Below are 15855 nucleotides of genomic sequence, written 5' to 3' on the forward strand. Positions count from 1 at the left end.
TTTAGCTCCAACTTTTGTACGCTTCATTTTTACTCTTTTTTCCTCCTCCAGCTACCTTTTAAAACATTCTGTTGAGCCTTTGATGTCACCACTTCTATTTGTTTGAACTACTTCATGTTCAAGAGCAAGTTTCAGAGACACATCTGACATCCCATTGGTCTTTACTTGGTTTCTTGTCTTTTTTTTTTTTAATTTACAGAGAACTTTCAGTAAGTCTTAAAAGAGTCAAAGACACAGACACATCACCAGATGAAGGAGGCCACCAACACGAGGGGGAAATAGTGTCCAAGGGTTCATTGTGACACCAAGCTTTAAAAAGGGCCTGTCAACTTTTACATTAGGAGGTGAGTGTCTCCGGCCTCTCAGGGGGGCTCTAAAGAAGGAGAGCAAAGGGGGATGGGGTGGGGGGCATTCATCTTCTGGAAGGGAAACAGGAGAGAGTGTAGCCCCACAGAAATACCCATTCCCAGATGATAAAAAACACGAACTTTCCTCCCCATGCTGCACCAGTATTATGCTCAAACCTTGCTTATACGGGACTACGCATGAACACCTCATCTTTGAGTATGAAGTGGTTTAAGCCAGGGAGCTCATACCAACCATTACAAAGCAAACACTTTCCCTTTGGGGTTTTGTGATCACCCAGTCCACACACCTGTTGCTTGTTTGTTTCAGAGAACTACAAACTTTCAGAGAAAGGGTGGGAATGCTAATGAATGCTAATATAAACTGCTGAGTAAGAAAAAGACTTGGCCAGGAGAAATCACTTAAAATGCACCTTTGCTTTGGATGGACTGTTGTCCTGTAAAAAAGGTGTATATATTTGTTTATTTAAAGTGACTGGAAGTGCAGAGAAGCGGACCGCGTGCAATTCATCTTACTGTACAAAATGCTGTGTGCACTCAAACGTTAGAGTTTCTAATATTTTTAAGTTTATATTTTAATTATACAAAATCAATAATTAATAAGCTATTTCCTTCTCTCATATGTTATCATTTCCTTAAATATTATTGCAAAATTTTAATCCTGAAAATAATAAATAAATAAAAGGGGATGGGTGGGCAAGGGAAAGTGTCACAAAAACATGATTGGTGGTTGTACATCACAGTTACAGTTGATACTTCAGAAGCAGGAAAGAGACTAGGGTAGAAAGTTGTACATCATTAGATAGAAGGGCTTTCAAGATTGGGCCAAGGCCTTCCAACTAAGGGGTAAAATTCTAGGGACCCCCTGTACCATCTCCCAGTAAGATGACCTTTATCAATGACACAGCTAGACAAGTCCCTCTATGAGAGGATCTGTCCCTCCCTGGGCTGGCAAGAGAGTGGTGGACATGGAACAAGGGATATCATTGCTGATGTCAGATGAATCTTGGCTCAAATCGGAGAATACTGGAAAGATGGTGTTTTATTATGCCAAGGCATCCGGCTGTGTGGTCATCATCAACTATGGAGAACTTTGAGAAGAATGTGAATTCCAGAGCACTTCAATGTGCTGCTCATGCAGAACTTGGACGTGAATTGAGGCAGCTGTGAGTACAGACACGGGGATACTGCATGGTTTAAACCCAGGAAAGGTGTGCAGCAGGGCTGTTTCCTCTTAGCACCCTTATTCAATCTGTGTGTTGAGCAAATCATCAGAGAAGGGGCTGATATGAAGAAGAAGGTGGCCTCAGGATTGGAGGAAAGCTCATTAACAACCTGTGGTATGCAGATGACACAATCTTGCTTGTGGAAAAGAGAGGAGAACTTGAATTATTTGGATGGCAAGAATTGCAACTTTCTGTATGGATTACAATTCAATTTAAAGAAGACCCGAATCGTCACAACTGGACCAATAGATAACATGATTAGTGAAGAAAAGGTTGAGGTTGTCAAGGATTTTGTCTTGCTTGGATCCACAATCAATGCTCATGGAAGCATTGTTTATAGTTGCATTCGATAAACCTGCTGCACAAGACCTCTTTAGAACACTGGCAAGCAAGGATGTGACTAAGGTATGCCTGACTCAAACCATGGCATTTTCCATCGCCTCATATACATGTGAAAGTTGGACACCAAGATAGTTTATTGTGCCTAGCTGGCTGATAAACACATGTGGGATTAATTGAAGGGTGGAAGGATAAATGGCTCAGTGAACCTCGCCTTTTGAGTTCTCAGGTCTCTTGATTTGTGATGGTAGGACCAGGGTGCAGCTGCCTTAGCCAGTTCCCTGCTTTAGCTGGCAAGGCTCACTTCCTGCAAGACATCCCTGAGGAGAAGCCACATGGACCTACCCCGATGCAGCGCTGGGTGCTGGAGATGCTTATACATTCACTGATTCGGCTGCCAGCGCTGAGATGCTTATACATTCACTGACTTGGCTTTCCTCCTGCAGTCGGCATCAATGCCTCTGTTTTGTGAGATGGAGGAGGACTTTGTGGATAGGTGTTGGACATATGAGTTAATGGGTTAATGTGGGACTTGTGGGCTTGGGCAGCAATGGTTGGGATGTTTCTTGATGTGCACTTAACCTTTATATAAAACTCTCTTATACATGAGTTGCTGTGGATTTGTTTCTCTAAAGTACCCAGAACTAAGGGAGGAAAAAGAACTAGGGAAGAACTCAGGTCACTACATTCTTGAATTGTTCTGTTTGCTCTACACGCACAGTCCCAAACGCAGGCGCATTCAAAGACCTGTTCTGATAACCGCAGCTCCTGGATGGAGGTAGCTCCAGCAACAAAGGATCTGTTTCTCAGTGTTCCTGGAAGCTCACTGCCTTTCTCAGTTCAGCCCTGGTGACCTGAAGGCAATGATTGTCCCTTATTGTGGGGTGGGATGGAAGCTTCACATGAAACTCTTATCACAAATGTATACTCCTGCTCAACCTCTGTGAAATTATGATTTAACTATAACAACTCAGAGTCTTATGTTTTTATCATTTCCCTAAGTGGAAAATCAATTATGTAATTATATAGGAAGTGTCTCCAGAAAGTTTCTAAATATGCTTGTGATGTATGACAAACATTGCCCACATTCTTCCAACTCTTCTAGACTGTTTAACTGAAACTTGGAATGACAGTGAAATCCAGAATCTCCTTCAAGAATTGAGTTGGTGATGCTCAATCCCAACAGTTATATTGGAGACTTAGTGCAGGAAGTTTAGAGAATCTATATAAAATATAAAACCACAAATCTTTGAGCTATTGTCTAGAAAATAAGTGTCAGCTGGTAAGCCAGTAATGAGAATATTTTTGTCATATCAAGGTGAGATAACAGTAGCCTAGTCTAGTAAATTACCATGGAAACAACCTTGACAAATTTACCTGCTTAACAATACATTCTATATATTATCCCATAGTGAAATTCATAGATTTTCCTTTTACAGTTGCATAAATTTCCATTTTGTAGATATACTATTGTTTAGTCAACCAGATTCCTTCAAAAAAAATTTTGTAAACATTTTATTAGGGGCTCATACAACTCTTATCACAATCCACACATACATCAATTGTGTAAAGCACATTTGTACATTCATTTCCCTTTTCATTTTCAAAGCATCTGCTCTCCACCTAAGCCCTCTGCATCAGGTTCTCTTTTTTCCCCCTCCGTCCCCCACTCTCCCACAAGTCCTTGATAATTTATAAATTATTATTTTGTCATATCTTGCCCTGTCCAACGTCTCCCTTCCCCCCCTTTTCTGTTGTCCGTCCCCCAGGGAGGAGGTCACATGTAGATTCTTGTAATCGGGTCCCTCTTTCCAACCCTCTCTCCCTCTCCCCTCCCAGTATTGCCACTCACATCCCTGGTCCTGAAGGTATCATCAGCCCTGGATTCCCTGTCTGCACCAGTGTACATCCTCTGCTCTATCCAGACTTGCAAGGTTTAGAATTTGGATCATGATAGTTGGGGGTGGGAGGGAACTAGAGGAAAGCTGTATTCTTCATCGGTGCTACATCACACTCTGACTGACTCATCTCCTCCCCTAGACCCCAGATTCCTTTTGATGAACATTTGAGTTAATTCCAATTTAACATAGCTAGAATTTATATTGGAATAAGATACATAACCAAAACAAGCAAACAAAACAAAACTCATTGTCATCAAGTTAATTCTGACTCATGGTGACACTATTGGGGAGAGTAGAGTTTCTGAGATTGTAACTCTTTGGGAGTAGAAAGCCTCTTTTTCTCCCCCAGGAAATGACTGGTGGTTTTGAACTTCTGACCTTGTGGTTAGCAGCATGGAATGTCTGCAAATCAATGATCGTTTGATTAGTAATATGGAGATTGGAAATTGGTATTCTGTCAATTCCTGGCGCCTTTCTTGGCTAATGTTTTCAGTGCAGCTTGAACTTCCTTCAGCACCATTGGTTCTTGCTCTTATCCTACCTCCTGAAATGGTGGAATGTGGACTAGTTCTTTGTGGTGCGGTGACTGTGTATTCTTTCCTCTTCTTTTGAAGTTTCCTGCATCATTCAACGTTTTGCCCATAGAATCTTTCAAGACTGCAACTTGAGGCTTGAATTTTTTCTTGAGAGTTATTTAAGTTTCAGATACAATGAGCATGTTCTTCCCTTTTGGTTTTTAACTCTAGGTTTTTGCACATTTCATTACAATATTTGGCTTTGCCTTCTGGAGCTGCCCTTTGGCTTTTTCGTCTCAGCAATTTGATTTCATCATTTCTTCCATTTGCCTTAGCTACTCTATGATTAATAGCAGATTTCAGAATCTCTCTGACAAGCACACTGATCTTTTCTTTCCTGTCTTTTTAATGACCCTTTGCTTCTCTCATGAATGAGGTACTTGATGCCATCCCACAGCTCATCAGCTCTTCTGTCCTTAGTGGTCAGTGTGTCAAATATATTCTTGATGTTCTCGAAATTCAGGTGGGTTACAGTCGTTTGTATTTTGGCTTTCATGGACTTGTTTTAGTTTTCTTGACCTTCAACTTGAACTTACAAATGAGCAACTGAGCATCTGTTCCACAGTCTGCTTCTGGCCTAGTTGTAGCTGCGGATATCGACCTTCTTTATCATCTAATTTCTCTGATGTAGTCAATGTAATTTCTGTGTTTTCCATCTGAAGAAGTTCACATGTATAGTTATATTTTGTGTTATTAAAAAGAGGTATTTACGATGATGATCAAATGGTTGGTTATGCAAAACTTTATCATGTAATTTCCAGCTTCAGTTCTTTTTTTTCTTTTTATTAAAAAAATCATTTTATTGGGGGCTTGTACAATTCTTATCACAATCCTTCCACTGTGTCAAGCACATTTATACATTTGTTGCCTTCATCATTCTCAAAACATTTGCTTTCTACTTGTCAGCTTAATTTCTAGCACCAAGACAATATTTCACAACTATTATTCCCTTTTCTTTGTTTCCAACTTTTGAATTCCAATTACCAATAATTATCCATGCATCTTGATCACATGTTGGATCAATTTCAGATAGAAAACATTGGCAGAATTCTTTGGTTTCTGCATCACTAACTCTACATGATGGTGAATAAGTTTGAATAGATTGAGTAAATTTTTTATTGAATTTCCTTCTGTGTGGATAAACATTATTCAATGACAGATACTATTGCACTTCAAATTAGATCTTGACATGACCTTTGTGAGGATGAATGCAACACTATGCCTCCTAGGAATGTCATTCCTGGCATAGTAACCCATATGATACTCTGATTCCACATAGCCAATGCCCATCCATTTCAGCTCACCAATGCCGAAACTACCTTTTTGTGTTCCCTAGTGTAGAGAATTCATTTAACATAAAGAGAGGAGAGCAACTAGCCAACTACATCCTCAATCAGGTGCAAAAAGTTTCGTGGCCTGCTCAGCCCAAGTCCAAGCCAGGAATTTCTCAATGTCCCGAGTCCCAGAGGTCTTGGCCAGCAGCAGGTGCTAAGTTTCAGAGCTCAACAAGAAGTGTTCTCTGGAAATGCTCTGGAAGGTCAGTGGTTCCATTATTGGTTCATTAGACCCTCACTCTGCCCCTTGAAAAGATCTTCCTGTCAATCCTAGAAGCTGTTTCCCTGGTGATTAAACAAGCTTTGATCCCACCCACCAGACAGCGTCTTGGCCAACCTGCCCTCAAAACCGACCTCTGAGAAGATATGGAATAAGGTTTTCACCTGGAGTAATCATCTGAGACCTCAGGTAAAGGGACATTTCTTGGGAATACAACACACCTGGGTGGGCCTTGGACTTGAGACTCATAGAACTGGGGATAGGCAGGCAGGGAATTGATGGTCCAGGTATAAATAGTGGTTAGCCAGAGAGCACAATTGAAGCCAGGTCAAGAGAATTGTGACTGGAGTATGTACATTCACCTGACACCAGAGTCCACCCTGGGGCAGCTACAGGAGCCACAGTGCCCCATGGCTTAGCCAGCTAGATCTGAGGCTCAAGGATTCTTCTTACATATCTGACTTGAGGCAGGCACATCCTGACTACTGACTCCTGAAAACGCCAGGACCATGAGATCTCCGCACTTTGTCTTCCGGGAGCTCAAAATTATGTGCTGGGCCATGGGAGGCTAAGGACAAAATGCAAGGAAGTAAATACACACTAGGGGGGCACCTGATAGGGTAGGGCCAGGCACTGGATGAGTGGGAAGAGCTTGAGGCAGTTAGTTTATTGTGCCAACCTGACCGATAAACACATGTGGGGTTAATTGAAGGGCAGAGGGATAAATGTCTCAGTGAGCCTCTCCTTCCTAGTTCTTGGGTCTCTTGCTTTCTGATGGTCAGACCAGGATGCAGCTGCCTTAGCAAGTTCCCTGCTTCAGCTGGCAAGGCTCACTTCCTGCAAGACATCCCTGAGGAGAAGCCACATGGATCTATCCCGATGCAGCCCTGGGTGCTGGAGCACCCATGTGGAGACCCCTGCCAGCGCTGAGATGCTTACACATTCACTGACTCTGCTTTCTTTCTGCATTCAGCATCATTGTGTCTGTTTTATGAGATGGAGGAGGACTTTGTGGGTTGGTGTTGTACATATGGGTTAATGTTGGACTTGTGAGCTTGGGTAGCACTGGGTTGGGATGTTTTCTTGATGCACACTTAACCTTTATATAAAACGCTCTCTTACACATGAGTTTCTGTGGATTTGTTTAACTAAAGAACCCAGACTACCACAGGCTGAATCAGAAGTAGCATTTGAGTTCTTCTATATTGGGAGGTTATGTGGGTTTGTCACCATCGTTCACTGTAAGGAAGAAAACCCAGAGACAGGATTCTGCCTCAGATGCCCCCGAGGGCACGCAGGTTTAGGTAGACATTGTGAGCAGATTCTGCGCTGTGGGGTTTCTTGGAAGAAGGCCTCCGCCTTAAGTGTGGAGGCTGGGAGAGATCTAAAGGTCCACATTCAGTTCTCACATGAAATTTTCGCCTTTGAGAAATACCTAGAGAGGCGTTCTCTTGTTCTCTGCCCATTGGCTAGCAATCCTGAGGCAGCGCTTTCCCTTCACAGATCTCCTTATTCCATGGCTGAACTTTCCCTCTGTGGTAAAATTAGAGATGCTGCACCTGAGGGAAGAGATCAAGGAAATAAGGACCACTTTGCCAAGGGGCATTTACAGAGGTCTAGACAAAGACATGTACATGCAAATATATATATGAGGATGGGGAAATAGATATATGTGTCTATGTTCATAGGTTTAGTATTAAGGTGGTAGAAGGACCTTGGGCCTCTACTCAAGCACTCCCTCAATGCATGAATACTTTTTTCTATTAAATTGGCATTCTATGATGCTCACCCTCCTGACACAACTGCTGAAGCCAAAGCAGATGAACAGTAAATGTGGTGAAGAAAGCTGATGGTGCCCAGCTATCAAAAGAGATAGCGTCTGGGGTCTTAAAGGCTTGAAGATAAACAAGCAGCCATCTAGCTCAGAAGCAACAAAGTCCACATGGAAGAACACACCAGCCTGTGTGATCACGTGGTTCCGAAGGGATCAGTTATCAGGCATAAAAGAACAAAAAATCATATCATTGGCTGCACAACTCCATGATACGATCGCTGAGGACAAACGGGTGCATAAGCAAATGTGGCAAAGAAAGATGATGGTGCCTGGCTATCAAAAGAGATAGTGTCTGGGGTCTTAAAGACTTGAAGGTGAACATCTAGCTCAGAAACAACAAAGCCCACATGGAAAAAGCACACCAGCCTGTGATCACGAGGTGTCAAAGGGATCAGGTATAAGGCATCGTCAAAAAAAAAATCTTACCATAGTGAATGAAGGGGGAAGTGCAGAGTGGAGACCCAAAGCCCATTTGTTGACCACTGGAGATCCCCTCACAGAGGAGTCTAGGGGAGGAGATGAGTCAGTCAGGGTGCGACGTAGCACCGATGAAGAATACAGCTTTCCTCCAGTTCCTAAATGCTTCTCTCCCCTCTCCCCCCAACCACTACCATGATCCGAATTCTACCTTGCAAGTCTAAATAGAGGAGAGGTTGTACACTGGTGCATATAGGAGCTGGAGGCACAGGGAATCCAGGTGGATCTACAGGTTACCTCCTCCCTGGGGGACAAACAACAGAAAAGGGGGTGAAGGGAGACGCCGGATAGGGCAAGATATGACAAAATAATAATTCATAAATTATCAAGGGCTCATGAGGGAGGGGGAAACGGGGAGGGAGGGGAAAAAAGAGGACCTGATGCAAAGGGCTTAAGTGGAGAGCAAATGCTTCGAAAATGATTAGGGCAAAGAATGTACAGATGTGCTTTATACAATTGATGTATGTATATGTATGGATTGTGACAAGAGTTGTATGAGCCCCTAAAAAAATGTTTAAAAAAAAAAAGGGCCCGGGGCCCTGCTGGCATACCACACAAACATCAGGCCGAGGCAGTGATAACCGGCAGAAGTTGAAGGCAGTGATAACCGGATGGTTGGGAAGAGAAGTTCAGCTAAGGCCCGGACATTAGGAAGCCTCATTCGGCATAGCTGGAAGCAGAAAACACCTTGGTTAGCCAGATCTCCCTCTCAAGCCTACGTGCTCCTGTGCAGGAGGGAAATTGCTAGCAAAGACCTCACTTTGATGTGGGTTTTCTTACTTATGAAACAAAGGCTCACTCTCAGATATTCTTAACTAAAATGAATTCCCCAACCTTTCCCCCAAATTGCTAATGTTTTCTTTCTTTTTGGAAGCCAGGTTTATTAAAAAATAAATTGCAAAAGCTATAGCTGGGTGGAGATCCAGAGACCAGCTTGGGACATGCTATCAATGGATCTCCTAAGCAGGATTCAGGCCGTGATAGAAGATTTAAAATCAGCTCTCAGTGGATCCTCTGTGTCTCCTCCTCCTGCGCCCTGGGTCTCCGCAGGCCTGGTGGTGGAGTGGGTTCTGTGTCGGGTGGCGAAGGGTCAGGTGAGCAATTCCAGTGCTCCCATGGCTGCATGGCAGAGAGACAGGCTCTCAGCTCCCTTAAAGATTTACAGCCCCAGAAACCTGCAGGGGCAGTTCTACGTGGTACGCAGGGCGTGTGCTGCGTCAGAATTGACTCACAGACAGTGAGATTTCTCCCTTCTGTTATCTTTGTCTCATTGTCCTGAGCTTGCTTAAGCCAGCTGAGTTTTCTGTAATCCAAATTGTCATCTTATAGTCATATAGAGCAATAGTGGACTTGAAGTAGCTATTATAATTGAACTGCCTAAGGCAGCGGGTCTCAACCTGTGGAATCCCCAACTCCTTTGGGGATCTTGTGACCCTTTCACAGGGGTCGCCTAAGACGATCAGAAAACACACATTTTTGATGATTTTAGGAACCGAGGCACCGCTCCACTATCTCCAGGCGGGTCAGCCCACATGCGGATATGGTGATCTGGTGAGAAAGAAGCTATCTCAACCTTCACACTGACGTTGACTTTTTACACATACTGTCACAAAATGTAGCAAGGTAGCTTACTGTTGTTATATTACGACTGTTACCCATGCTACACCGTGCTTCAAGACAGAATTTCATTTACTTGTAATTAAATGAAATATTTCACAATATATAATTACATATTGTTTTTGTGATTCATCATGATGCTTTCATGATTTTCAATTTATAACAATGAAAATAGATCCTGCATATCAGATATTTACATGACGATTCATAACAGTAGCAAAATGGCAGTTATGAAGTAGCAACAAAAACAATGTTATGGTTGGGGGTCACCAGCACTTGAGGAGCTGTATGAAAGGGTCGCAGCATCAGGGAGGTGGAGAACTGCTGGCCTAAGCTCTGAGAGGCAGCCCGAGCATGAGGAGACTGTCTGGCCTCAATAAGAACCTACCTGGAACTTCTACCCACACAGAAGCCCATTTTCATAGGAAAACATATCCTTCCATGAAACTCAGAAAAATTTTGAAACATTATGACATCACAGAACCAAGTTCAATGTTGCTTGTTTTCTTTTATCTATACAGCAGTATTGTGATAATACCTTCCTCTAGGTTTGTTAATGACTCAAAATGTTTATAAAATGAAGTGAAAGGAGTATTCCAGATATCCTAACAGACTCCATATGTATTCCTGAGTTTCTCCTGTTTCCTTTCTCGGAGGGGGCTGGGGGTGGGGGTGGGGGCGAGAGCAGAGAGCTGGTACTTAGTCTGAGCGGAAGGGATTCAGGCCAGTAAGGAAGCTCCTGAGTGTAGACTAGTTTGTTCTTCTCCGTGCCTGCAGGCCCTGGCCCACCCGGCTCCCAGCTACACGGAAAGGTTTTGGATGTGATTGGATGCCCACCTGATGAAGTATCAGGTGGATACTTTTGGATCATTCCAGAGACATTCATTCAGGATGTTCATTGGAGCTATAGGTCCTTCCCCTAGATTAGAAATCATTAGAATCAAGTTCAATGGTATAAACTCAAGCAATGACTCTAAGGGTCTCTGTGCCTTGGAATTGGTTCGCATAGTCTTACCAATAACTGCTGTCGTTGGGCGCTATCAAGCTGGTGCTGACCCCCAGTGACGCTGTGTATCACAGAACGAAGCCCCGCCCAGCCCTCCGCCACGTCTACAATGACTGCCCTGCTTGAGCTCGTCTCAGTCACGGTGTCAGTCCACTTCACTGAGGGTCTTCTCTTCTGTTGCCCCTTTACTTCAGCCAGCACGATGTCCTTTTCCAGGGACTCGACTCTCCTGGTAACATGTCTAAAGTACATGAGACAAGGGCTCACCATTCTCACTTCTAAAGAGCATTTTGGCTGCACCTCTTCCAAGACAGATTCGTTTACTCTTCAGGCAGTCCATGATACTTTCAATATGCTTCACCAGGACCATAAACCAAACTCACCGATTCTTCTTTGATCCTCCTTCTTCAAGGGCCAACTTTCACATGCATCTGCGGAGACTGAACACGCCACAGCGAGGGCCAGGCACACCGCAATGCTCAGAGTGACGTCCTTCCTCTCAAACACTCCAGAGGGATCTGGTGAGAGAACAAACCCCCTGCACACCTTTCCTTAGTTCACAATGTTCCACTGCGATTCGTCAGGTCTTCAATGGCTAAGGGCTCAGAAGTGGAAATCGTATCTCGTCTCCATAGTCTGTTCTTCATGTGTAAGCGCTGCTGAAACCTGTTTGCTTTGGATGACCCTGCTGGTAAATAAAATATCAGGGACATGTCTTCCAGAATCACAGCAACACACAAGACACCCCAGTAAGACAAGATGACAGGTAAGTGGTGGAATGAACCACCCCTTCCTTATTCACTGTCCAGCTTTCCATGCCTATGAGGCAATCGAAAATACGGAAAGAAAAGACCATGACTTGGATCAGGTAGGTGTCCCTGCATTCTCAAAATGACATCCTTGCTCTGAAACACCTTCGAGAGGTCTTGTGCAGCAGGTTTTCCCATAATGAGTACAAAAAGTGAGGGTTTTTTGGACAATATATGATTTTATTAATAAACAATGTGAAAGCATCAGTGATAACTATTTAAACATTAAATTCTTCTTCAACATCTTGGCTTTAATGATGTGCATATTAGCCTCTATGGCACCACAAATAAATACATGAAAATATTCCCATTTCCATGCACAGGTATTTGGCTATAACACCATTTACAAATTATTATGGACAAGATAAACCTTTTCAATAATTTACATTCCTGTGGAGAGTCACAAGTAAATAATTATTAAATCATGCAAAAATACTCTGGTAACTATGCTCTAGATGGTTACAGTTTTGTTTTTTCAATTTCATTGTCTTATTGTTGTCAAGGGGTGTGAGTATGCAACTGAAAGCTGAAGAATACATTCTTTGACCACAACCAACAAAATTCACACACAAGAGTGTTTGCCTCTCTTCCAGGAGAAGCAAGTCACATGCACATCATCTTTGCACGCATTTCACAGGTAATTCGAGAAAATGCTTATAGACACCAACCCCAAAATTCTGTCTTCAAGGGTAAGTTACAAAGTTGTAAAAAAAAGAGAATTAATTGTATGTATATTTTAGAAAGTCAATTCCAGCAACACCAATGCTAAAAATGAAGTTAAATTTCTTGATAGCCACAAAGTCTATTTCCATGAGTTTATTATTATGTGCATATTTATTTTCCTTAAGAAGTAAAATGAAGTCTGAATAGTACAGTCTGTGGCGTGGTGACATCAGCAACTGCCAATTCTTGCCCATCAATGAGTCCCGGTTCTTTCAATGCCTTGGAGAGATTTGGCCTTGTTTGTTCTTCAATAGAGGTTACTGACTGTGAATAAAGTGTTCTGTTTTTTTCCTCTAATGTGCCTGTAATGGCTGGAGATTTCATTTGCAGAGAAGCACTGTTGGTCAGGTAGTCCAGAACCTCCTGCAGTGTAGCCGAAGGGGAGAACACAATGTTCTGAGGAAGCTGGCTACAAGCTGGGCAGTGTTCCTTTCTCTCTGCTTCAAATGTGTACGTGTCCAGCCCATCTGCATCGCTGAATACCAAGTAATTGTTAAGGGGAATGTACGCACTTGTTGCTATCTTAAAAAGTTCAGTGGCACACACAGCTGCAATAACTGCATTTGTGGAAGCTACTGCAGGAATCATTCGTTTCACCACCCCTTGAGTGAGTCTATATGTAACACCCCTAATATTGTATTGTGATGCTCTCTCTAGAGATTTTTGGGAAATCCACTGAATATGATCAGGATCATCTCCATGTAATGGAATGCCTTCTCCAAAAGGCTGCTCCTTAGGCCACTGCAACATCCTTACATACTCAATCCTTACATACTCATCCTTACATACTCATACTCGGGTAGCCTGGTCATTGATGCAATGGTGCACATGGAAAAGTAACCTGAGGTGGATAAAGTTCCAACGTGCACTCAGTACAAGCAGTCATTCCAGGCAGAATCACTCGGGCATAGCCTTTAAAACCTTCAGTGCCTCCGTCTATCAAAGGGACAATGGAGCTTGGATCTAACACACCATCTTCATAATTTAGAAGCGATATCAACATTCCATTTATCTATCTTCTGGCAACGATAGAGTCTAGTCCACAAACAATAATATGAAATCGTCTATAGAAAGTGTCGTTAAAGTCTTGAATCTTGATGAAATGTGGAACTACATTGCAATTAGGAACTCTGTCATTTAGAAATTCAGCAGCAACTTCAGCCTTTGGTCTTCCAACATCTTTGGGCCTAAACAAAAACTCCCTATTTAGATTGGAAACATCTATAGTGTCCATGTCTATAACATGAATCTGTCTAAAACCAGACAATGCCAGGTTTTTCAGGAGCTCACATCCTAAACCACCACCTCCAATGACTAGAACTTTACATGTATCTAACAAAAACTGAAGAGATTCATTGCTTGGTTCAAAATCGGGGTGTGTGAAGGGTCCAGATCGCTCGAGAAACTTCTTTACATGGTTCCAGCGACCTTCCCAGTCTCCAGTGTCCCCACACCCACCATCAACAGCCATTTTCTCAGCCAGCAGCTCCTCTAGTCTCCTTCTTTTCTTCTCCAGGTCCTCGCCATCCGCCATGTTGGTTTCCGCCTCTTCCCAGAATCCCTCGCGGTGGGCGGGGCCGCTGGCAGGGAGGGCAGAGTCGCTGGCCCCTGGGCCATGTGAGGTGTTTTTACAGAGGGGAGGTTTAGAGAAACAGTAACCATAAGTCATCCATCAGTAGCCTTAAGTCTTACATCAGTTTATTTACGGACCTCGGGGAGCTAGTTTCTACGCAAAGGTATTATTAACACGGGTCCATGCGACGGCGTAGTGGGTTACGTATTGTGCGGCTAAGGGCAGCAGTTGGAAACCACCAGCCACTCTGCAGGAGGAGGAGGAGGCATTCTACTCCCATAAAGATTTATACTCTCAGAAAGCCCTGGGAAAGGCTCTCCCCTGCCCTGGAGTCTCACTGTGAGTCAGAATGAACTCATGGCAGGGAATTTGGAGTTTTATTTTCAAGGACAGGACAGATTGTGCTGCCATTGTTTGTTGGCTCCACTTCTTCCTTCAGAGACCACTAAAACAAAACAAAACAAAAAGCTAACTAAACTAAAACTCTACTGCTAGTCAGTCCATTTTGATTCCCAGCAAAGCTGTATGGGTTTGTGGGCTGTAAGTCTTTACAGGTGCAGATAGCCAGAACTTTCTCCTGCTGCTCTCACCAAGGACAGGGCTCAGATCAACCCATTGCTGTTGAGATGGCCAAATCTTTAAGACAGCTGGGTCATTTTCTCCCTTTAGATTAGACTTTTACCAGTGGATACTAATTACATCATTCAAAATAAATCACTGTCCTTGCTTTGGAGTCAACACTGACTTACAGTGACCCTGAAGAACAGAGCAGAACTGCCCCTGTGCATTTCCAAAATGGCAACTCTTTACAGTAATAGAAAGCCTCATCTTTCTCCCATTTGGTGGCTGGTGGTTTCAAACTCCGGGCCTTGTAGTTAGCAGTCTAACAGGTAACCCACGATGCCACCAGGACTCCCTCACAATAGAGACACCTTTGTCTGCAAGGGCTTTTATCTACCTTTTCATAATGTTGAGTCTCTTCAGGGAGTGTTGGATGAATCCTTAATGAAGTACCAAATACAGCCACATTTGAGGAATAATTCTGGTATGTTCTAAAGAGTACAGGTTAATAAATAATATTCTAGAGGGAAATAAGGAAAAAAAGTCAAAGGTTAACTGCTTACAAGCATACGACCTTTCAAGGTGCATACTCCTTTGCTTACTCAAAAGAATCCTGTTTTGATTATAAGCATCAGACAAGTATTAAAGAAGTCATGTGGCTACTCCTACAGCCATTATTGTAATACTTTTCTAAATGATCCAGTTTTCAATATTGAGAAGAAGTAAGAGCCAGTACTATTGATCATCCAATTAAAAGCATCCAAAAGGGGGAAATCGAGTCTTGGTGCTATTAAAAGCAGTCAAGTCACTTTGCAGCAGATCTACTTAATACCTTGATCTTTGTCAAGTAAAAAGAAAATAGAGTTATTCAATTATTTAGTGAAACTTTACCAGGGGAGTCTAGAGGTTTCTGTTGAGAGATCAGCCCATCTGTGATACCAACAATTTGAGCTACTGACCAGACCTGGAGACCTGTCTGCCAGGCCACTGCAGCTGGACAGGCTGGGGGCTAGCTGAGTGGGTCATTGGAACTGCAGGTTAAGTGAAATCCATGGGACCTATAACTGCAGTCACCTGGATTGGAAGTAATGGAATTAATTTTATGATCTGATTATGGTGGAATGACATCTGAGTGAAACTACTGCTGAGAGAGGGAGGGAGGGAGGGAGGAAGGGAGAGACAGAGAGAGAGAGAGAGAGAGAGAGAGAGAGAGAGAGAGAGAGAGAGAGAGAGAGAGAGAACGCGCCGTGATGTTACAGATAGGTTTTTCAAGCCGAATGACCCTGTGTTAGAAC

The 15855-nt window shown here is 43.1% G+C and overlaps 1 pseudogene; it reads right to left on the reverse strand.

Moving 5' to 3' along the window:
- Positions 1–12501: 12501 nt before the first annotated feature.
- Positions 12502–13960, reverse strand: LOC142441153 (NEDD8-activating enzyme E1 catalytic subunit pseudogene; annotated as a pseudogene).
- Between the last annotated feature and the right edge of the window lie 1895 nt (positions 13961–15855).

Source organism: Tenrec ecaudatus, chromosome 2, assembly GCF_050624435.1.
Source record: "Tenrec ecaudatus isolate mTenEca1 chromosome 2, mTenEca1.hap1, whole genome shotgun sequence".
Taxonomy (NCBI): Eukaryota; Metazoa; Chordata; class Mammalia; order Afrosoricida; family Tenrecidae; genus Tenrec; species Tenrec ecaudatus.